The sequence below is a fragment of the Cygnus atratus genome, chromosome 13, assembly GCF_013377495.2.
Source record: "Cygnus atratus isolate AKBS03 ecotype Queensland, Australia chromosome 13, CAtr_DNAZoo_HiC_assembly, whole genome shotgun sequence".
NCBI classification, from domain to species: domain Eukaryota; kingdom Metazoa; phylum Chordata; class Aves; order Anseriformes; family Anatidae; genus Cygnus; species Cygnus atratus.
The window spans coordinates 9,942,834-9,966,646 of NC_066374.1; the positions used below are offsets into that span (position 1 = coordinate 9,942,834).

Here is a 23,813-nt window from a genome sequence, read left to right on the forward strand (position 1 = left end):
AGCAAGCTTATCTTTAAAGAATTCATCCAGGTAACTCTCATCAAAGTTACTGAGTAATAAAGCCAGGTTAACCAAAGCAAGATTAGCCCTGGGATAACATTAAATTATAACCCCCTGTACATTCTAGGTCTGTCTACCTATTCATTTATCTTTCTGGAAAAATAACACATATACCATGCCACTAGTGTACAGAACATATGGCTCGATGATTATTATTCCACAGCATGAAGTTGTTGCATGATATACAGTGTCCTCTGCTGAAGGGAAAGGGACTTCCATCAGAGAGCAGCAACATATAACTTGCCTGTTTGATTTTGTGGGAACACTTCAGCTTTACTGCCTGTATACAGGACTATAAACATGTTTCAGCAACAATCTGAGGTATGTTTCTAAACCCTGAAAAAGTAAAAATGAACAACATTCACCTGAACTTTCTGAAAATTCTCGTTCCTCCTCTCATACTTTCAGCTTATTAGATGCTACTGCTACCCGTGCTGGTGTAGCCTAAACATGTTCAATTCATCAAGATCCTGAAGCTGAAAACAAATGAGAGTGAAAAAAGGACTAATTGCAAAACAGGCTGTAGTAGATCAAAAACACTTCAGTTGTCCTGATACACTGGAGCTGACAAGCATAGCTCCATTAACTTCAAAAGGCTTTCTCTTCAGGACTCCAAAAATAAGTTTAGTTTCACAAGTGTACTGCTGTTGATGTGTGATATTTTAGGGAAGAATTCATAGTGAGGTACAGTGAGTCACACCTGACTTCTCTTATACATGTCCTTATATCATTCCTCTTGTGCTTCAACAACAACAGTTCTTCTCATGTTCTAAAATAAAAAAAAAATAATTCCTCAGATGGCCACAGATCATTAAGGTACATTACTGAAGAATGATTAGTATAGTATGCAACTATCTTTACAGAAATTTAATTTGTATATATATATATATATATTTGTTTATATATATGTATATATATATACTACAATATTACCAAGGAATACCTCAAAGTTCAGTGCACCAGCAACACAAGAAGATGTTCATTTTATTTGTAGGTATGTGATTGTATAATTTAATTTCACGTGATCAATCTTACTGTAAAGAACATACAGTAAATTTTATTAGGAACTTCTGGAGAACATTATTTTCACAGTAAGGAAAACTTTAAATAAATAATCTTGCAAGTGATATATGCATTATGCTAAGTGAGAAGCAGCAAGTCAGTCAGGGTTTATCGGATTCTTTACATCACCCTATAAAAAGAACAATGTTGTTAGAATTGGGTCCAAATATGGATATTTTCGTAACTGACATTTGTGGCACTTGGGTTCCATGAACCTTCTGTCAAAACCTCAAGCAAATTTTTTACTGCAGGACAGGGAACTTTTTTTTGGAAAGTCAGGTTTGTTCATGTTATCAATATGAATTACATCAGTACCTAGAAACACCAACTGAAATCAGCCCTTGTTGTAACAGGTGCAATATTTATATGTAGCAATAGATGCACATGAAATCTTATCATCAGGATAGTCCAAGTATTAAAGAGATGAAAAGAGGTAAATGGCAGTTAAGGTCATGTGTTATTCCAGGCTCAGATGCTGACCTGATACCTCGTTGTCATCTCTTCCTATATTGTGCTGCACCATCTAGCAGCTAAGTCCATTTGAAGAAAAATGGCATGACAAACAAAATTCATACAAGTAGATATACTTCCAAGAAAAAAGTTCAGGGGTGGAGGAAAAAAGCATATATTCAAGGCCACAAGTTACCCTAGCAGCAAGCTGAACAATGCATGGTCTTCAAACTGTAAAACAGTAAAGAAACAAAATGTTTTCAATTCTTATCAAGATATATTCTAAAGTACATCTGAAACATACCAGTAAACTATATACAAGCATTGTAAGAATATTACCTTATGATTCATTCTCCGTTCCTCTCAGTTCCAGTTATTTAGAATTATTCTTTGCAATTTACTCAAATACAGAAAAGGAAGGATAGTCATGGTTTAAAAAAAAACAAAACAAAACAAGACAAGGAGGAAAGTCTTTATGCCCAATGGTTTGTAGTACAAGATGGCCTTTGAAGGGAATGCATTATATAGAAAATCTTGTAAATGTAGAATACTTCTTTTCTTTTAAATAAAATAGCCTATTATTTTCATAACCTGATAATTTAATATAATCTTGCATCATAATGGGATGAGTCTTACCCCATACACAATGGTGTACTTCCAAGCAAGAAAGCTCTTATTTTACAAACGTTTTGTTGCTTAAAAAACTTAAAGTTTTGCTGAAAAATTTATCTCTGTTGCATCCTAGCGCCAGTGGAACCAGGAAACCTTTCAACAAGTCTCTATCTTAGATGAAATCCTGGTACAAATAATACCAGCAATCAGAATTTTACACTGATTCTTGTCTGAAACATTAAGTCAGTGTCATGATAATAGAGTGTCATGATAATAGAGTTAAGTCTGTCTTTTACCTGTGAAACAGCACATAGTCTTAAAGAAACAGGCAACTTTGCATATTGTTTTTAGTGAAAGTTAGGAATCTGTATTCTTTGAAAAAGATTCTTGGACAAAGCTTGTTTCCAGTTAAAATAATTTAAATCCAGAGTAGCTTAACTGGTATCTACAGAGATGTTCAAGTTTACATAGAAGCCACTAAGAAGAACTTGTTTCTACGTTCCACATAAACTGATTTAGCAATTTTTAGAATTTTCCTTTATTAAGCACAGTATGGACAACTACAATTATTCCAGGGACACTCTGGTATATTATTCTGTATGGCAATTCCATCTAACTTTAAAGAAAGTAATTAAATATGCTCTAGCATGTTGCTGCAAAATTGATTACCACTTTGCTGTGAATAGCTATGCATTTATATATAAAGATGAATGTTCCTTTCTAGAAGCAGATCATTTCCAGATTAATGGGTAAATTACTATTCCTTGGAAATTAATACAACTAGGTCTATTTCTGCAGCAACTTAAATCTTCACAAATTAAATGTAAATGCTTTGCTCTTTTCCCTGCCCATTGTCCTCCTGCTTTGGTGAAAAAAAGAAAAGAAAAAAAAAGTAAGAAATTTACAGAACAAATTCTGTTGTCACTTAGGTGGGAAAAGTAACTTACAAAGTTGCTGGTTGGTGTTGTAAAGCCCAGTGTTGCAATTGTGTTAAAATATATATATATATATATATATATGTATATATATATGTACATATATATATGTATATATATATATATGAATCAAACCTCTCCATATGATGAAATGCCATATTTTTAATGAACAGTATCAAGCAAGGTAGTTTCATTACTTTGTTTGACCCTTTAAAGATTAATTTTTTTCAATTTTCTTCCAAGAACCATACAGGCTAGGACCTTTTTTTTTAAAAAAACTTTTTAAAAGTTTTTTTTTAAAACTTTTTAAAAAAAAGGTGGCATTCTCACATAATCACAGAGTGGGACTGTGACAAAAAAACAGATATTGGAAGTGGGTTAAAGTGATGTCTTGAAAGCTGAATCTGACCTTAAGTTAGTTGCTAGTTGTTTCATTCATCTTGGACACTATTCATATACAGTTTACCTTGCCTCCCACAACTTCATCCCTTTGAAATATGCTTTGATAACTTGATAGGAATAGTGTTCCCTGAAGTCGGTTCCCAGAACAATCAATGCAATAATTTTCCTGGGACACCAGTAATACTGAGTAAGAATGCAGGTCTTATCCAGATCTGCTTACAAGTCTTAAGCGCTATTTTGTAATAGACTTTACTGTAAGTAAAGATTGTCTGACTAGTAAAAACTGTTTTTTCTTCAGCTAGTAAAAAGCAATCCCTTTTTAAAGTCTCTTTTTTCTCCTATTAGTTATGTTTGTTATGAGGTACCATGGAAACTGAACAGCAATATCGTGTGGCATTTGCAAAAATATACACAGATTGAACAGGATAAAATGACAATTAAAAAGGATCTGTGAACCTTGCTGTGTCTCTCTGATATGTGTGTTTTATTAAATTATTATTTCATGATCATTAAGCAATTAAGCTATTCTTCCTGTTCTAAGTGAGGAAGCAATTAATGATTTCTCTGGTTTCAGAAGCTAGAGGGAAGATTAAAAAGCTATTTTTAATGTCTGAGGAAAATTGACAGTTGAGAATCAATAAGAAAATGACAAAAAGCTCAGCAGACTCTGGTGGCTCACCAGGACAGTATGATAAGACTTCCCAGTTTCTAAAGACAGACATATACAAGTGCTGTATTCAAGTGGTAACGAGACATGCCAGTCTTAATGGTTAACACTGACGTAGATACAGATAGAATTAAAAACAGCACAAATCCTAAGCAGAACTTCAACTAACACTTCTGGACCTAAGTGACCCTAAAGCAGCTGATATTCCATATTAAATTAAAAAAAAAAAAAAACTGAATCTACCTCTGTGATTCTTTTACCAAAGAGACACAGTTATGCCTGGCAAAGGCACACATCTACTTCTCACACGACCAACACAAACCACAAACATGTGATTCCCTTCTCAGAGAGTTCCTTCCTCTTTTCTGTGAAGAAATCTTTAAATGGAGGTTTGGTTTAAATAATCACATATTACGGTGTGCTATGTGAAAAGATGAAGAAGGGAGCAGCATTGTCCTTTATTTTTCCATCTCCCCATATATAATATCAATATTACAACCAGAGCTCTGGGAAAAAAAAAAAAATAAAAAAAAAATAATAACTTGTAACTCAGTGTAGTGTTTTCCCCATGACTGACCAAAAGCAAATCTAACTCCTGACATCTTTATTTAGGCCATGTATGCAAGCTCTGTGAAAACCTAACCTGTGCAATGAGAGATGTGCTGAACCTTTGACATTTCTACAGATATACATCAGTGCCATAAAGATTTAGGTGAACATTTCAATTCCAATAGAGTAAACACATCATTCTTATTGATTTAAACTTACCTAAAAAAGATTGAAAACATTAACTTCATAATGTCTAGTTTAATGGTTGGCTGGGTGATCTTATGCACTACATTGACAGCCCAGCAATGAATCTAATCCTCTAAAATGCATGACACTTTCAAGAAATTAAATGAAATTTAATTGTGGCACCAGCTCAAATATACCCCTCCCCAGATAACTTCTTGAAGTACAGATTTCAGAAATAGCACAACACTGAAACACAGAAGAAACTATGAAAGCTGCTTTCTTTTGACTAATCTCTTGAATTCTCATGTTTAAAAAAAATGACAAGATAAAGTAAACCACAGGATTCATAAACAAATGAAAAAATCAAAGCTCTCAAAGGTAAAACCAATATATTTCCCATTAAAAAAAATAGGATAAAGATTTCATTATGCTTACAAATGATCTGTAGTTCAAGTTGCACTTTTTTCTTTTTCTTTTTTTTTTTTTTTAATCTACTTAAGAATTTTTAAGAACGGTAAGGCATGGAGTGATCTGACAAATATAATCAATATTTCCAGAATTTCAGTACTTGAAAGAAACACTCAGTGAGAGAAAAAGCTAATACAGTTAAAAACTTTCCCATATAGTGCTGTTCCCAGTGGAACATATGCAAAAACAAACAATTTATCCTAATAAATTCTCAGTGAGGAGGGTTAGTAGTTTTTAAGGTTTTCAGGGAAATCTCCTATGAGGGAGATCTGTGATGGCAGCAGCACAAGGACATGATGAGTTGCTCCACAATTGCCTTCTAGAAGAACTACATCCAGTTTGATTCTATTTAATTTTTGGCACCTACTAGATGCTTAAAATAGAGCACAGTTCTCCTTCAAACCTCATTTAGACAGGAAAGAGAAACAATGGTCTCTGAAAAGCTTTTTTTTTTTTTTTTTATTATTCAGTCACTTTCTGGACTGTCTTTTCTGTCTCTTTTCTAAAGGATGGTCAGTACTTCTGCCTGACATTATGGACACTGTGTGAACACACACCTTGACCTGAAAAGAGATGGGAATGACTGAAATGCAGTTGTAATATTTTTCTTAATAACTGTTAGTCATTCACTGGAAACTCTTTCCCTTTTAAATCATACCATGAAAGGTGAACTTGAATATTTAGAAAACTTGGTTACTCCAGATATACCAGCAGTAACTTGGAAGGAAATGCAAAGCCCTTTCTCTCTGTTTCAGTCATACAGTCCCATTTCATTGCATTACTTATTTACTTTAAGGGGCTAAGGGACAAGACTTAAATATTGCTTTAAAAATCTTTATGTATGCTCTCAGCTACATAATTACCAGCTTTCACAACACTGAAGAGAGTGATAATGGCTAACACAAATGATTCACGAGCTGAAGTGCCATCACACCCCTAAGGGGGTTTGTTTACAAGACAGAGTTTTCAGTAGCAGTCAGACAATACCAGGCCTACAGACAATGATCAGCAAAGACGTAATCCAGCTCCCACCAAAGTCACTGTGAATGTTTCCATTTGCTTCAGCAGGTGTTGAACTAGAGAATACTCTGCTGGAGAAATGCTAACTATAAAAATACTCAACTGACAGTGACCACTGTATCACTGGAAAGCCTGCCAAAGATATTTCATGATCACATTTGGGTAATCTTGTGAATGAACTCAAACTCTTGTGAACTAACTCCTTATCTGGGCTCTAAGGAAAAATGGAAGTTTAAATTCTAATTATCACCAGCATCTTAATCACCAATGCTTTCATATGCAAGATTAGCATGTCAAATGAACATTTTCTTTATATAGGGAATCTGTCATAGAAAGCAATTGGTGAAACAGTTGCCACTGTTTTTATGGCATTCACTTACAGAGGCCAAAAATTTCAGCAGGAGGCAAGTATGTTGCAAATAGCTTTTTTCCCAGTGCAACACAGGTCTTTCAGAGACTTCACTACTATTAATCCTACCAGCATTTTAGAGGAATCATACCACCTACAACAGAGATGGAATGATTCCAATCGTCTTGTCCAACTACAGCTCCACTTTGACTTAGATGAGATAGATGTGCAAATTAGGTAGTCCTCTGCCTACTGGAGATTCTGGTATGCAAAAATATCACTTTAGGAATTGGCAGATTCTCCTTGGCCCACAATTTTGTGTTTTTTGCTCTTCCATATTTCACAGAAGATAAAATTTCCTAACTTGGCAGCCAGGAACACAGGAATGAGAGGACAATAATTCTATAATTACTTCAGAAAGAGAATAGTGAGGTTTGCTGCCTTGTGTGTCATCAACATCTAGTCAGGAAGTTTAGCGTACAGAAATAGCATTCTCTGCTTATAAGAGGAAATAGCATATAAAGTATTAAAACTGAAAGGAATGGGAACTGGAGAGGTTACTGCAGGTCCTAGAGAAACTAATAACAGCACTTGTGTTAGCTATGCTATAATGCAAGGGAATTCTCCATTATCTAGAAGGAAATGTCAGCCAAGGACCCAAAATTAAAGAAGTAAACACTATGTATGAAAAACAGAGAAGGTTCTTAAATATGGAAATCATCCCCTCCAAAATAGGAATTTACACCAGATGAATATAAGACATCTGCAGAGATGGATGCAAAAAAATTACAACAAGATGCCATCAACTTGCCATTTAAGGATTAAAATCCCTTATTTTTTACAAGACTTTTTGCAGGAAATTAGAGTTAAATGTACACTGAAAGCCAGAAGACATAAAATAGTATATCTAGCTCATTTTACCACTCAAATGCTATTATATTACTAGGGGTACATCAGCTGGTAGGTGAATTAAATGAAAGAATAAAAAGGGAAGTAATAAGTGGAAAAGAGAATGATAAATTGGTTCCCAATTCACACCCTTATTACATATCAGCATGACTATAGCAAGCCATAGCAAGGGCAAACACAAGACTTTTCCTATTAAATTATATTATTTCTTACATGTTTTCTTCACTTAAATATGAAAATACTAACAAGGAAAGTGTCCTTGTTAATTCAGTATCCTATTTTCAGCAGGAGCAATGTTACCAGCTTCGGAAGGAATTACGAAGTAGTAGTATGGAGAAGGAACACAAATAAAAAAAGGTGCTTTTTTAACTTCAGAGATTGGTTTATGACCTTGCATATGAGGGTTTTGATTTCTTACCGTTTGAGAAATTGTTTAATCCTTCCTAAAATAACTGTGAACACTTGCTAGACACAGAAATATGTAATCTGATCTGCATGTTTACTTTGATCACAAAATTATAGAAATTTAATGCTGACAGAAACTTCCAAAGATCACCTATATTTACTCCTTTCACTGAGGAATCAAGTATAACTAAACCATCTTCAGTGTTTAATTTGTCTTTGAATTTTCCACAAAGTTCCTAATGGTCTGTTCCAATGATTCACCAGTGCTATAGACAGAAAAAAAAAAATCCTAATATATAGAATAAATAATTTTTGCTTGATGTTAAGATGTCTTCTTGCTCTTCTTCTATGAATTATGCGTGCTTACTTAAGAAAAATCTTACAAACACTTCTCTCCTTCCTCTTAATGGCAACAATCTTAACAGAATACAAAAATCAAATTACTAATAACCCATTCTACCATGACTCTGTTTTACCCCTTTTACATAGTGATTTGGTTTAGCTCTTTCTAAAAAGGGTTTCTTTTAATTTAAATAGTCTTGTGATTCATCTAAACTTTGCATTTGCTTACTATGTACTAGTCAATATTTTCCTTGTCTTATGGTTAATTTTGTATACCAAATAAAGAAGAGAAGTTGGATCCAAATCAGAAGGGTACTTCTATATGCAGAGTACCCTGAACTGAGTCACAGAAAAGTAACAGTAGTTGGTTTCATTGAAGCAAAGTATTATTTTATTTTGCCATGAAATTCATTTAAGGATTCTGTTCTACTGCAATATTATTTCCTTATGTTCAAGAAGTTTCCAAAATGTATTGTTTAAATGCCCTGGAAATCTTAAAGTAATGTTACTTATTTTCTGAATATGATGCATCAAATATTGATTAAAATAATTAGTATATGCATACAAGAGTCTGATCTATTAACAGTAAATATTGTTTTGGAGTGAATACCTCAGTATTTTTTTCTAGGAAACCCACAAGTCAATCAGCGAATGTGTTAGAGAATCTCTGTATTCAAAAACGCAACTCATTTTTCCTTCTCTGCAATATATATATTTTATATATATATATAATATATATAAAATAAAGTTCTAGATTTTTTTATTCTATGGTGTAAGAAATATGGCTGGTCAGATACATGATGGCAATTTCTCTGCCTTGATTCCAGAAAGCAAGTGATATATACTTCATTTACTCAAAATTCTTTGTGAGCATGTGATAGCAATTAAGGCCAATGCTGTACTAAGGCAACAAGTGTGACCTTAAGTGATTACCCTTAAGTTACCATGATGATTTTCTAATAAGATTCTTTTAAATTTTAGAACATGACTATCCCTAATGTGGGACAAAAACTCAGCAGAAAACTATGTGATAAAAAGGAAAACGTTAGACCTGATATACTGGAAATGTCTAAGAGCCTCCTGTTTCCTCCTTCTTAGTTATTGCATGTATAGCTTCTGCTTTTATATTGCATTACTTAAATACTAATTCACTGTGTATTTTGCATTTCAAAGAGTGGTTTTCTTGACTGTAAATAGGCATGCTGTAGTTTTTGTTCCAGGAACCCCAAACTTCTAAAAGACATTCCCCACAATTTCACGAGCTTTCTCCCCTCGACATTCCTCTCAGCTATTAGCTCCTTCATTGCATTTCATATAAATACAACTTTCATCCCTCTCACACAGTGGTAATGGCAAGTACAATAACGTTCACATGAATTTACTTGTCATGAGACATTTTTTAACCTAACTCTGAACATCCGTGTAATACCTATAAAGAAAAAGCAGAACAGAAGCAATGAAAATATATTTATGAAGCTCAATGCTGTAACAAGTGCTAAAACCAGATAAGGTGTTGCAAAAACGTCTGTGATTCTCTGTGCAGCTAATCCACTACACTTAGTAGATGCATTCTGTGATACTCTCCTCTCAATATTAAGCTGGGGGGAAAAGAAATGAAAAAGAGAAAAGAGAAAAGAGAAAACAGAAAGGAGAAAAAGAAAAAAGATCTCTTTGAAACCCCCTTAAAAGAACCAGTTCAACTTTTTCCATATTCTTAGATATTTTTTTCTTTCCATTCTTTCAGAAACCTTTTCAAAGTCAGTTAATATTTCTAGTTAAAGAAATAGTTTATTTGTTGAACACTGTTGATGATGGACACTATCACATACCTTTTCATTATATTGTCTATTCCACACAAGACCAGTTTATTCTATACTTGCCTTAACATCAGCAACTGTTCATGTTTACATTACATCTTTAGAATAAGGCTCTTTCCTGAACTTGACTCTTCAGTTGCATTCATTTAATAGTCTCTCATGGGTATATCCTTTAAAACTCTTGTCTGCTGCAAGATGTATTTGGCATGGCAAGCAGTTTGCATCCTGCTGTGCTGTGTAACATATTATATCCCAGCGATATCTTTCAGTGGAATCTCTGCAGCACAGCAACTGGCAGAGGATTGTAAGCAAACGGGATAAAAGATCATTTTCTTTCCATATTTCAAAGCAGCTGTTTTCTTTTTCTTTTTAGACAAGCTACTTAATTTTTAATCATGCAGTATAGAAGTACAATGCAAAGTTGAAATTAAATGAAGAGACAAACAAAATAGAATTTCTAGTGAAAAACAGGTAATCATTAGTGTGGTGCATTAACAAATCTGGCTTAGAACAAAAAAAGTACCTTCATGCTAGCAATGGTTTCTCAGAATGCCTCACAAGATATACACAGAAACTTGAAAGATTGATCATTACATTCAGAACTCACTGCAGGACAAATGGTTTAGACTGAGATTCCTGGACAGAATTTCAAATGTTAAGACTGTGTCTGTTCAGGTGTTTCCCAAAATCACCACGTATATGATCCCCTCATATAATCCAAACATACACACTCTGTCACACACTGTTATCAGGAGGTTCAATTCATTTACTAATGGATATCTTAAGCTTGGTACTCTGCTGGCATTGCTGGAACATGAATTTCTACTTTATCAATGGCTTCTGGGAGCTCTCCTTCCAGCAGCCTTTGCACCTTGCTTTGGGGTCTTTCTGTTTCAGCCTTTTACCCATAATTGTATCAAAGGTTTGAGTTTTATGCTTTGACTCTGCAAGAAGGATATTAAATATGGCTCAACATGACGGATACTGTATTACATGGAACTTTGATTTTTGCTGGTGGGACATTTTATACATGCAATGAAGATACAGTCAATACCATTGCACAGGGCACGTTTGCCTTGTGTACAGCCAGCATGAGTACCATTCTCAGCACTTACTGTCCAGGAAACTCTGCCAAAAACTCATCTGAATAACGTTCTCCAAATCTGTCAAAGGAAAACTACCTGTAATGGCCATAAAAATCAGAAACAGAAGCAAGGATGGATGCACACAGACAAAAGCAGAGCAAGGAAAAGGAGACAATAATTTTGGAAACAATCTAAAAATTAATGTGAATTTAAAAAGGATTAATTAGATACATTTTTGTAAAAAATGTACTCTATCTTTGTGACAAAAATATAAGATTTTCTTTCACCTTTTCATGCCGAATAAAGCGAAAAATTAGGATAATAATACCTTCAAGGCATTGAATATATGTTATAAAACCAATTTTAATTACAACGCAGCGTGTAAATGCAGCAAGACATTCCTATTGAGTTACTGTAGTGTTGATATCATAGATTGACACCAATGCTGCTCTTGCAGTTGATTTTGCACCTGTCTTTGTCAATTGGGGATGGAGGAATTTGCTAAACACCTTCAGGCCTGAAGAACATTTGTGCATACTGGCTGTAATTCTGTTATCTGTTATTTCCACACACATATGATGTTATGAAGAAAACTGCCGATATCAGTAATCATGGGAATTGAAAGGCTGTGTAGATTTTACACAAAGCACTACACAAAGCAATGTGCCTATTTATAATCCATTGTCAGCTACCCCCTCACATCTTTGCCAAAGGAAATGCCTAGCAGATCCAAGTATTGTTTAACATCCATCTTAAAGCAAAAATTACACTGTAACAGAGTTTGTTCCATTCACCTGCTGATTTTGGTGGAGACAGAAAGCCTACTAATATCATCAGAGGAAAACAAATGAGAGTCTGACATCAATTTTGGAGTTAATACCTGTAAACAGCAACTGAGAATGTTTCCTGGTAACTGCACCCTATCCACAGGTCCACCAATCCCATTTAGCATTTATCTTGCTGCCACATATTCTGACTGTTACTTGCATATCTCTATAAGCACCCCAGATAGCTGGGAGTGTATGTAAAACTAACCTGAAATGATGCTAATTGCTTCCTGTGAACATGCAGCTGAATTAACTTTTCTTCAAATTTGCCCTGAGGTTCTATATTAAATATGCCACAGGTGCAAACAGGGGATGAAAAGAGGAAGAGATAACAGGAAATAAAACATTCAAACCTTTAATCTGTTTTTCTTTCTTTTTCCAAGTTCACAACTACTTGCCTAGTTCTATTCCCTTCTCCTGATTGCCTACCCTTGGCATCTTTGGTACCCATGTCCTCACATACTCTCTTCTATTTGTAGTCTTCCCATCCTCATCCCTTCATAAACATTATCTGTTCTACAACTGTGCCTAGATCTCAGCCTTTGTGAAGGGTACAAAGAGAGAGAGTTCTTGACTCATCCAGGCTGCAATAGCAGAGAAAGGTTAATACCTTAATATAAGTTACCTGATTGAATAGGACAAAGTGGATGCCCCCAGTCAACAACAGCCCACCAGTGGAGTCAGAAATAAAGCCCATATCTCTGAAGTCAGACCTGTATCTAGTTGCAATCTAAACCAGATTAGATTTTTTTTTAACTCCATCATAAGAATCTCCAATTATACAACACTTAAGTATTTCAGGCAATCAAGCATCAGCATTACTTTTAATAGCAGTGTTGTGGTTTAACCCGGCCGGCAGCTAAGCACCATGAAGCTGTTTGCTCACCCTCCTCCCCACAGTGGGATGGGGGAGAGAATTGGAAAAAAAAAAAAAAAAAAAAAAAAAAAAGGAAAAGCTTGTGGATTAAGATAGGGACAGTTTATTAGGACAGAAAAAAAAATAATAATAATGCTAATAGTAATAATGTGTACAAAACGAGCAATGCATAATGTGATTGCTCACCATCCGCTGACCGATGCCCAGTCCAGCCCCGAGCAGTGGTCCCCTCACCCCAGCCAGCCACCCCATATTAATCGCTCAGCATGACGCCATAAAGTATGGAACATCCCTTTGGCCAGTCTGGGTCAGCTGTCCTGGTTCTGTCCCCTCCCAGCTCCTGCTGCACCCCCAGCCCACCCACTGGCAGGGCAGTGTGAGAAGCTGAAAAGTCCTTGGCTTAGCGTAAGCACTGCTCTGCAACAACTAAAACATCAGCGTGTTATCAACATTATTCTAATTCCAAAACACAGCACTATACCAGCTACTAGGAGGAAAATTAACTCTATCCTAGCCAAAACCAGGACAAGCAGTCAATAGACAGACAGATGTGATGACGAAAAATAATTTTTATGTCTGATATACAATAAGCAAGTCAGACTCAATCTGTCATAATAAGTAATTTTGTTACCAACTAAAGGCTTTGGGGATCTTAATATACCGCAGTTTTTGAGGACGTCCCTAGTAATTATGGGAAGAACTATTCCATCCACCTCCACAGATATGCTTTACATGACCTGCTTTATTGCACTGGTGGTGACTTGATCTATTTATCCACACTTTCCACAATGTTGCCACATTTTCAAGTTTTTAAAATAACTGTTATAGAGACAATATGTAATCTGTACTTTAGCTATATTGATAACAGGATTATTCACATGCCTGAAGTTGAGAAGAATAGAACATTCAGGTGTTTACCCACATCTCTTCCAACCAATCAATAAAATTAAAGTGTCTATGGTAATGATGAGTTTGCTCACATTGAAATTCCCAGCTACAGTAAAGAGACTCACCACGTAGGAAAGAATGGAATGTGGAAACAAAATTAACAACTGAATAAAAATGTGTGAAGATGTCTCAGTTGAGAATGAGGATTTATTAGGGAGATGAGGCTGTCTTCCAGACAAGTTAAAATATCAGGAATGACTGAAAGCAAGAGAATGGCAAACTAGAGTCAGATTGCATCTGCCAAATTAACACAAAATATTCAAAATCTGCCCATCAACCTCCATTTGAGAGCTAAGTGGCAGGTACAATCCTCAGCAAGAACAACAACAATTTGGGGCAAAGAAAAAATGAGAGTTACTATCATATCTCTTTAATATCAAAACAGCATAGTGTAGACAGCCTGCCAAACTCAAACTGCATCATTAACACAAAGAAAACAGGATGCTGGACAAGATCATGAAATTGCAATGGACTTAGAAACACAGCTACATCTACTTCAGACATTTTGCAAGAAAAAAAGCATCAAAAATAGAAAATATGTTGTCTTTTTACCTAAACCTCCAGGAGAAAGCAGCTAATTCTTATTTGAATCAGTGTACCTTACTTGGAATGGAAGATGTTACTATTCTAGAGGAAAGCAATGCATAGAAAATGGATTCTGAGCCTCGTAGCAATGCTACTAATGTTATCTCACTAAAAGAATTTTTTGCTTATTTTAATGTGTGTGAATCTTAAATTAGGTTATAAAATCTTATGAAGTAACACATCCCTTTTTAGAGGCCTGACACTTATACAATGTCAGCAGACGGAGGCATGCTCTGAGTGCTTAATGACATTGATCAATGAACTAACAGCACTTTCACACAAACATGACCTTTACCTTTATCTGAAATCAAATGCACAGATGTGCTAGAAGAAAACATGGATTGAGGAGTCCATTTATTATTTCCACTTAAGGCATTGTCACAGCCATTGATCTTTAAGCTATTTTAGAAGCAAGATCATAACTTTTTGAAATGTATGCGGTTTATAATTATTTTTAGCTAATACAGACAGTAGAGCTAATGGAGTGGATACTATCATTTATTAGTTAAACAAACAAATGTGTCCAGATATATGAAAGACTATAACAAACTATAGCTCGTTTGATTTACATACCCTGTAGTTACTCCTTTTAGTAGCATTCAATTCAAGTCATGAAATGAAAGTTTAATGAGACTTTGTTTAAATAAATGAAAAAAAATTATTTGGATTACATTTAAAATTATTTGGATGATATTTAAAACAATCTTAAATTGATTGCTTCTATCATATTTACAAAACACGAATATATATATTCTAGACTATGGAAGAGAACGGTAGCTTTAAAATTTCCATCTGAGACAGGATGTAATAAAACTGTTATCTTTACTACATGCAAAGACTCGCTAATTTGTGGTCACTGTGAATATCATTACATATAAAACCAAGTAAATTTTCATGCCAGTCAACTGCCCACCATCTGACAGCACTTTCAGTGTTTGCATGAACCATTACGACCAACTCATGTCTGACAGATATCACAAGCAATGAATAGTAGTGTAATCTAACACCAAGATAATATTCATTACAGATTCAGTATCTGTGATATAATTAAAATATATATATATAATAAAAATGGCACTCAAAAATCCTGTTGGTAGTGTCACCTCAATTTTTCTGCTATGAAATTGTGAGACACATCATCTTATAAGTGAAGATATGCCTAGAACACAACGCATCAGTTTTGCTCACTCTGTGAAATTTCTCTTACACAAGCTCTGCTTCAGAGTTCATACTGAAAGCACATCTTTCTGGGAACTCCAAATTAAGGATTTACTGCAGCGCGGTATGTAAGAACCTTTTAAACAAAAAAACAAACAAAAACATTTTTTAAACATTTGTAGTAGTGACCTGGCTGAAACTCTGTTCCACAAGGATCTCATAAATGGACAAATACTTGGCGTTTCCGTTACTTTATCTCAAGTCTTTCTTGACCCTGAAGGCTTTTGCTAGCAACCGTACCAGTACTGCAATCATCCCTTTTTGTGAAACAATTTCCATATCCTTATCTCTGTAACAAAACAATATAATGTGCCATTTCATCAAAATCAGCAATATTTATTTACAGCTTGATATAACCATTTGATAAAGCTGCTTGACAACATTAAGAGGTCTAACAATCAACCCAGCAAGTGTTCCAGAGCCACCTGAGATGTAAAACTAGCACTGTTTGAGCAACAGTCTTTGATTCCCACTACATGGCAACAGAATACTATACTGCAGTTGGTTGACTGACATGCACCTCTACATGATCACACTTATCTTACCATTTTCAGCTCACATCTGTCTGTGCTGAATGATGTGGATCTACTGTGTGTTCTCTAACAACTATTTAATCTCTATCTTGAGGTCAAAAGCTCACCTGACTTCTGAAGTGTACAGAGATCTTCAGCCTCCTCTGATCTGCTTTCCTGCCTTAACTTGCCATAAAAAGACTGAGCTTTATGGACTAATCACTTTCATGTTGTCCTGTCATTCAGCAGCCAAATCCATCATGCTATTTCTAGACCCTTCTCAGTTTCACACTGGAATGAAGAGCAATGCTAACATATATAAAGTTATTTTTTTAGACAAACAAAGCATCAGGTGTGGTCAGGTGCATGATTCACATGTGAGAGACTGCTCTGTGTATGAATTTTATTAGGTCTAAGCACATAGGATTTATGGCAAGTGCTTTAGCTTGGCAAAATCTACTAATGATAGCAATAGTAAAATATCAGTTACTCTGATTGTATTTGGATTAAAATACTTCAGCAATCTTTCACATTGTCATTATAAGGGAAATGAGTTCTAACTATATGCTGCTTCAAGACAGAAAAATCCAGTGAGGCAATTTCATTAGACATGTAGGGCAGAAACTCCAAAATTATAACATAACATCAACTCTGCTATGAAGTCAAATCCCACTAAATTCCCCAAATATTTGTAAGTTGATGGTAGGCAATGAAACAAAAGATCGACAACTGGGGGAAAATCATAAGCATATTAATATTTTATGCTAATATATTGAAATTGATTTAAAGTTCTGTGTGTTTTTTTAACCGCCACTGATATTACATATGCATAGAATATTTTATAAAAGATTATATTATGGAGTCAGTTAATTACCTACCTGCTGCACATTAAGTATTCATTCAGTTAAATTAATTTACATAATAATAATAAAAAAAAAACACCTACAAACAAAAAAGAAGGCTGTTTTTCTTATGCAGGCCATTTAAAATTGCTGAATCTTTGTGGGTTTTTGTTTGTTTTTGTTTTGTTTTGTTTTCTCTTTTGACCATAAAGGAAACACTGAATAATGTTTTGCCATGTTGAATTTAAACCCTGTGAAAGAGGAACTCAGACTCAATTTATTTCATGGTGTTTTAAGTTTATTGTGCAGGTGGACTCAGTAAATTAGAATGCTCATTAAATTGAATGGAACTGGTGGCACCATATAGATCAAAAACTTTACTGAAATCCAGGTAAGCAACCTCCACAGCCTTTCCCTCATTTACGAAGTAGGTTATCTCATGATAGAAGGAGATCAGGTTAGTCAAATGGGACCTGCCTTTCATAAGCCCATGCTGACTGCATCTGATCACTTGATTATCCCATGTGTCACAAGATGGCATTCAAGATGATCTACTCCATAACTTTTCCTGGTACCAAAGTCAGATTGACAGACATCCTGGACAACTGCTGATAAATTACTGAAAGTGGCTTGGTGAGCACTTCCACCAGCTCCTTCAGTACCCTTGGATGAGTCCCATCCAGCCTCATAGACTTTTGAAAGTTCAGATGATATACTAGGTCACCTACAGTTTTCTATTGGATTATAGGTATTTCATCTTGCTCCCTGTTACCATCTTCTAACTCAGGGGGCTGAGTTAGAAGAAAACCTACCAATATTTTATTTTATACATAGCAGAGACTATAAAACAGTACAGTTAATAATAACATTCTAATAAATGATACCATGCCTTTTATTATATTCTCAAAATTAATGGCTCAATTACATGACATGCTATGCCCTGCTTTTTTTTTTTTTTTTTTAATTATGCTTCCCTTGTGGTTGGAAGTATTGGAATTTCATAAGCTTTTAAAACAGTCTTTCAAAAATGAGTATTCACTAGTTATGACCCCAATTTAATGGCAAAAAAGTGGCCTTTTTCATTGATAACGTAAGTTATTTAGTGTACAAAATAGCACCTATTTTTAAATGCTTCTTTTTTTAATGATATCAGCAACTTCAGTTCATGTTTTCCCTTTATAAAATTGTTCTTACACGTGTTTTTATGTTGTATTAAATGTCATCTCCATTACAATAATTTTCAGTTGATTTTGACTTCCATATTCATAAATTCATTGCAATAATAAATTGTCTGTTAGTGCTTCCACATTTTCATTTGAACTTGTTAATGAATAGCTCAATAAACATGTAAATGCCTGCCATATTATTTACATTTACAGTAAACATAGCAATCCTTTTTGAATTCTAGCCGTTTACCCAAAATTTATTCATCTGTATAGGAAAGCTTTTCATATTGGCTGATTACTATTATGGCTGTATCCCCATACAGCAGAAAATCATTCCCCTAAGAAGTTTTCTAAAAACCACTTCCACCAACATACTAAGGTGTTTCATGTTATTTCACATTCTGCATAAATAATTGACACTGAATGTCAGTCGTTGCAAGAAAAGTTATTTTGCCACATGTGAAAATAATCCAATAATAATTTCATTCATTCTTGGATCAACTATTGCACTGAGACACCTTCTTTGGAAAAACACAGAAATACCAGTAACTTGCACTTAATTATATTCACAACATCAAAATGTTCATGACAGAGAAAGATTTATGAGGATTTAAATTATTGGCTAGCTCCCCAAAAAATACAGATGAGTAACATCAGCAACTGCTCATTATGAAATAGTTTGAATTGTTATCCAGAGATAAAAATGTCTATATATGCTGACAAAAGCAGAGTGAAGTTCTCCTCTGCTCTCAAATGCCATTAGTGGTTGTCCATGAAAGGTAAGAACACCCATTGAGTTCTTAAACAAATTCTAGGTTGGTGAATTTTGTAGCTATACGGAAATTCAAAACTTGATGCTGACAGGGCTTTTTGCTCAGATAACATGGCATACAGTCATGTCATATCAACATTCATAGCTTTCTGAGGAAAAAAAAAAAAGTTTGAATCACATAAAATATAGTTATGCTTCCTTAGCTGGAGCTACTATTGAAGTAGTAGTTCTCACAAATATCACAATCTGATATTTGAAGTACAGCTCAGATCTACAGTGTATCATCTGTAAAGCCAGGAAAAGAAAAAGCTGTTTACCTTACTCATAAGAATCACCATATTACCAAGAAGATGAGATTCATACTTGTGCACCACAAACTATTACATAAGAAGTATCACCTTTAAATCAGCTGTCAAATTAGCTCCACTCTTTGGTGTTTGGTTTTGTGGTTAAAAAAAAAAAAAAAAAAAAAAAGTTCTGTCACTGAAGTCTCTTCAGTCACACTATTCATATTTATTAACAGTAACAGTTTTTCACTGTAAGTTGCATCACCTTATATTATGGGTTTCTGCAAGAACATAGGCCATACACATACAGTTTGTTACATTGACATTTATTGTCAGTTTTATTTGCAGTTTTATGGATGTAGCTTCAAAAGTTAGATGTATTTCTATTATTTTTAACACAATGTTTTTATGTGATAGTGCACTTGCTGAAACAATTACTATTCCAAATATGGGAATTAGTTCTATTTGATTTATGTCAGTCTGATGTGACTGATGGAAGCTCTAATGACAGCCAATATTTCATGTGATGAAGTGCATCTCTTATAAACACAGCACACATTGCCTACACATAACCTACTGTCAAAAGTGTAAAATAAAATTTGCTAGACTTGTCAGTGAAGAATGAAATAAAATTCCTCAGTGATGGCAGCTCAAATACTCTATTTAAGTAGCAAGCACTACTTCTTTGGGAGCTATTTAGCTACGTGTATTTGTGTTATCGAGCAGAAATCAAAAAACTTTGATGTTACTCATTAGCTTCACAGCAACATACACAAAGGAAGAAGAAACCAGAAGGCCTAATCAGCAAAGCCTTAAGGGCATCAAATAGCTAAATATCTTCCAGCATTCAGGCTGTTGTGTTTCTATTTTCACTGATCAGTAACGATTCTCCATACCCAGCAGTAGTTAAGAATTGGCAACAACTAGAATTGTATTTATAAATGCTTCACATTTCTCCATTATGCAGCTAATGAACTGAGTAAGAGTTGGGAACCTTGAGAATATGAGCCTAAGTGCTTGATATGACCCTCAGCAGAGGTTGTCCAACATTATATAACCATGCTGTACTTGAACAAGAGAGGGCTTTTGCCCTGATCAGATTGGTTTTGTTCCAGCAACTCTATCACTACTGATATTTGATTCATAAAATTTAAAAATTACAATTGTTTAAACAAATCTATACTTCCTATGGAGAAAACATCAAACTTGACAGTTCTAGAAAAAGGGGTAAATAAAAAAGTGTTAGCATTCACTGATGATCCTAAGGTAAGGGGTAAATAAAAAAGTGTTAGCATTCACTGATGATCCTAAGGTATTCAGGGTTTTAAAAATGAAGACTGATGGAAAAAAAAATGCAGAAGACCTCAAAATACTGAGCAATCAGGTTACAAAATAGCACGTGAACCCAAATCCTATCTACACATAGACAGGGAAGAGGAAATACCTGTAACTCTGAAAACACACAGTAGTGTTAAAAAGCCAATGAATGCTGTATTTCCAGAAAGAAACAGAAAACCAAATAGAATCCACATGTTGGTTTTGTACTGACCTGCAGTATGTCTGCATACCTGATTCTGTCTTCAGTTCTACTCTTTTCTTTCAAAACTACACACAGGAATCTGGAAAAAAAAAAAAGTAAGAAAAGAGCAGCAAGGGCAATCAAAGCTACAGAATGGAGAACAGACGGACTTTGTACTGTGAAAAAGAAATGACTGTGGAGGTATTTAATAGATGTCTTAATGAGTAACAATTTGGAATTCTTAAATGAAAATCTCATATGGCAGGTTCAGAATAAATAAATGGTGCAACTTAATCACACACACTGTAGTGAAACTTTGGGATTAACTTCTTCAAGAGTGGTGCAGATATCAAGAGTTCATCTAGGTTCGAAAAGCCATTGACTAACTCACAGAAGGAAAAACTTCCCCTTGGGTTTATTAAGCTCAAACATAACACATTTGATTGAGAAGATTCCTTTAATGAAGTTTCCATCAGAATGCCACTTGCCTGAGGAACACTAGAGAATATGATAATGATACCTGAGAAAAAAGTTTGAAAACTATGCAAAAAAATATAAAAGCTATAGTCTTAACTGTATTACAGTCCAAAGAAATTTGAGAAAAGTTGAGGATGCTAACACCAGAATATGTTTTGAGATAATCAATGTCTACAAAACATATGAAAACATAACTAAAGACACTGTTACCAAGGGGCTTATTCAGACTCTGTATGTTTTCGAGATGATCAACTCTGCCAAGAAAGTTGCTTTGTTTTCCAAGGAAAGCTTTCAGTAGTATTTAGCTATCTTATTCACTAAATTAATTTGCTGTGCTTTGCAAATTATAACTGCAGCAACAATGTAATAAAGCACAGATTATACTATTTAATTCTATGAAATAAGTAAACAATAGTTACAGCAGAATGTCAAGAATTTAAGAGAAAGCTCTTTGAATAGATCATTTTATCATTTTCTACTCATTTAAGCCATTAAGTTCCCCAGGAATAGTTATCAGTTGCGTTCATCAGTCCATGAAGGTTATCTGAACACTCTCTGAAATGAACACTTTAGAGTAGTCAATGAAAAACAAACTTCACATTCTTTAAGCCTGAGAAGTTGGTACCTAAACAATCTTGAGTTGGTATTTTTCCTTTTTTAACCATACCATGCTTGTTCTGTACAATGGATAACGTGTCTGACATATCTAAGTTGTAAACTGCCATCTGCCAGCTACAATTCCCTTCCCCTTTTAAATATAAAAAAGTGAAATCCTTTCTTCATGTTTATAGTAAAGTGATGGCTGACAACCAATGTGTCAATCAACCAACTGACACAACCAACAGTCTCCACAAACTTCACTTACATCAAAATAAATAAATAAATAAAAATTCCCCACATCAAAATCAACATATCATTACAATGTGGATAAAGCAGACCATTTACACACGCTCCACATTTTGTCCCTTCACCACATTACTACCACATGTATTCTTCATAACTATTACACCACAAATTCTTCACTAATTTTTTACATCTTCTCAGGCAACTAGTTTGGGCCACTCTGAGAGACACTGAATTAGACTGATCTTTGGCTTAATCTAGCACAGGTACTCATATTCTGAAGTCAGAAAAAAGGGTAGGGGAATACAGCTTTTATTTTCCTTAAAAACAGTTTGTAGTTTAAATATCCCTGCAGATGCTTTTACTTTAAACATTACATTTCCCTTCTTCTACTCCTTGTCTTTAAATCTCCTTTAAAACCCTTCTGTGCCTGTTACAGGCAGTGAAACTGTACCAGATAATCCAGGTAAGGTAATTTAATTTGAGAGGATGTTCAGGCCCTTTAAGTCAGCGGGAGATGTTCTTTTCCAGTATAAAATATAAAAGTGGGGGAAGATTAATCAGTGCCACAACATGAGTGCTGATGAACATTCATTAGTAAAATTGGCAAACACTTTAGAAACATCACATGCACTCTAAACTGAGCACAGCAGACTACGCAAAGGCTACAGAGTCTATGGGGCTGTCACTCAAGTGTCCTGCATGTTTATGTACATCACACATTCTACTAAAGGAATGCTTTCTAAATCACCACAAAATCAAAAGGATGTACACTTGCTATGCACTGCCTCTTGCAGGTACCCACACAAACATAGCAACAGAACCTGAAGTTTTGTAGCTTTTACTGAAAGCAATACTGGAGTTGAAGATTTATATATGAATATATAAAAGTATATATACTCTTTATATATGTATATATAAAAGTATTTATACACATTTGTGTATATACATGTATGAGTATTGTAGACAGAGAATCAAAAAGAACTCTTACATGGATTTTCTTAACTGATGGGGTTGGACAGTGACATTATCCAATGGTATAAATGATCTTCACAAACATAATACAGTTACATAGTCTGGTGGTCTGCAACAGGTCCAAATGCATACACTTACTGAAATTAATGTCATTCATCACATTGATGCATCAGTGTCATTCGGATAAAAGAAAAAAAAATCTTTACATCTTCCTAGAAAATGCAACAAAGGAAAACAGAAATTACTCTTCCATGATAAAGTATAATTCAGTAGACTAGTGGTATATCTTTCCAGTCTGTATTTCCATATGTATTAAAGACAAAAATTTTTGACACCAATAGCCATAATCACTAGCTGTCAGTAGACTTTCAACAAATGTGTAAAAAATGTCCACTGGAATTCCCACATTGTTAATTAAAAGGGAGGCAATTATTCGTTACAGATTTTGGGCAGGTCATTTTATACGTAGATGACATATCTAATTAAATATTCATCTCTTCTGCCCAACGCAAACAATACTATCAACACAGAAGATAGTTGTGCTAGCAACTACTAGCTACTATGTATTGCATTTTAAAAGAATGAAGAAAATAAATCCCTTTTTATTGTAAATGAAATCTCATTTAGAGTTATTAACCATTTACATT

General features: G+C 34.5%; 1 long non-coding RNA gene across 1 annotated transcript in view; it reads right to left on the bottom strand.

Annotated features, from left to right (window-relative positions):
* LOC118245412 (uncharacterized) overlaps nucleotides 1-23,377 on the bottom strand; it is a 153,258-nt gene extending 129,881 nt beyond the window's left edge. Inside the window, exons 1-2 of the long non-coding RNA XR_004777859.2 lie at nucleotides 23,305-23,377; nucleotides 20,902-20,971 (exon numbers count right to left, since the gene is read on the bottom strand). This is a non-coding gene — a long non-coding RNA (uncharacterized LOC118245412). The remainder of the gene's footprint in view (nucleotides 1-20,901; nucleotides 20,972-23,304) is intronic.
* Nucleotides 23,378-23,813: the final 436 nt, after the last annotated feature.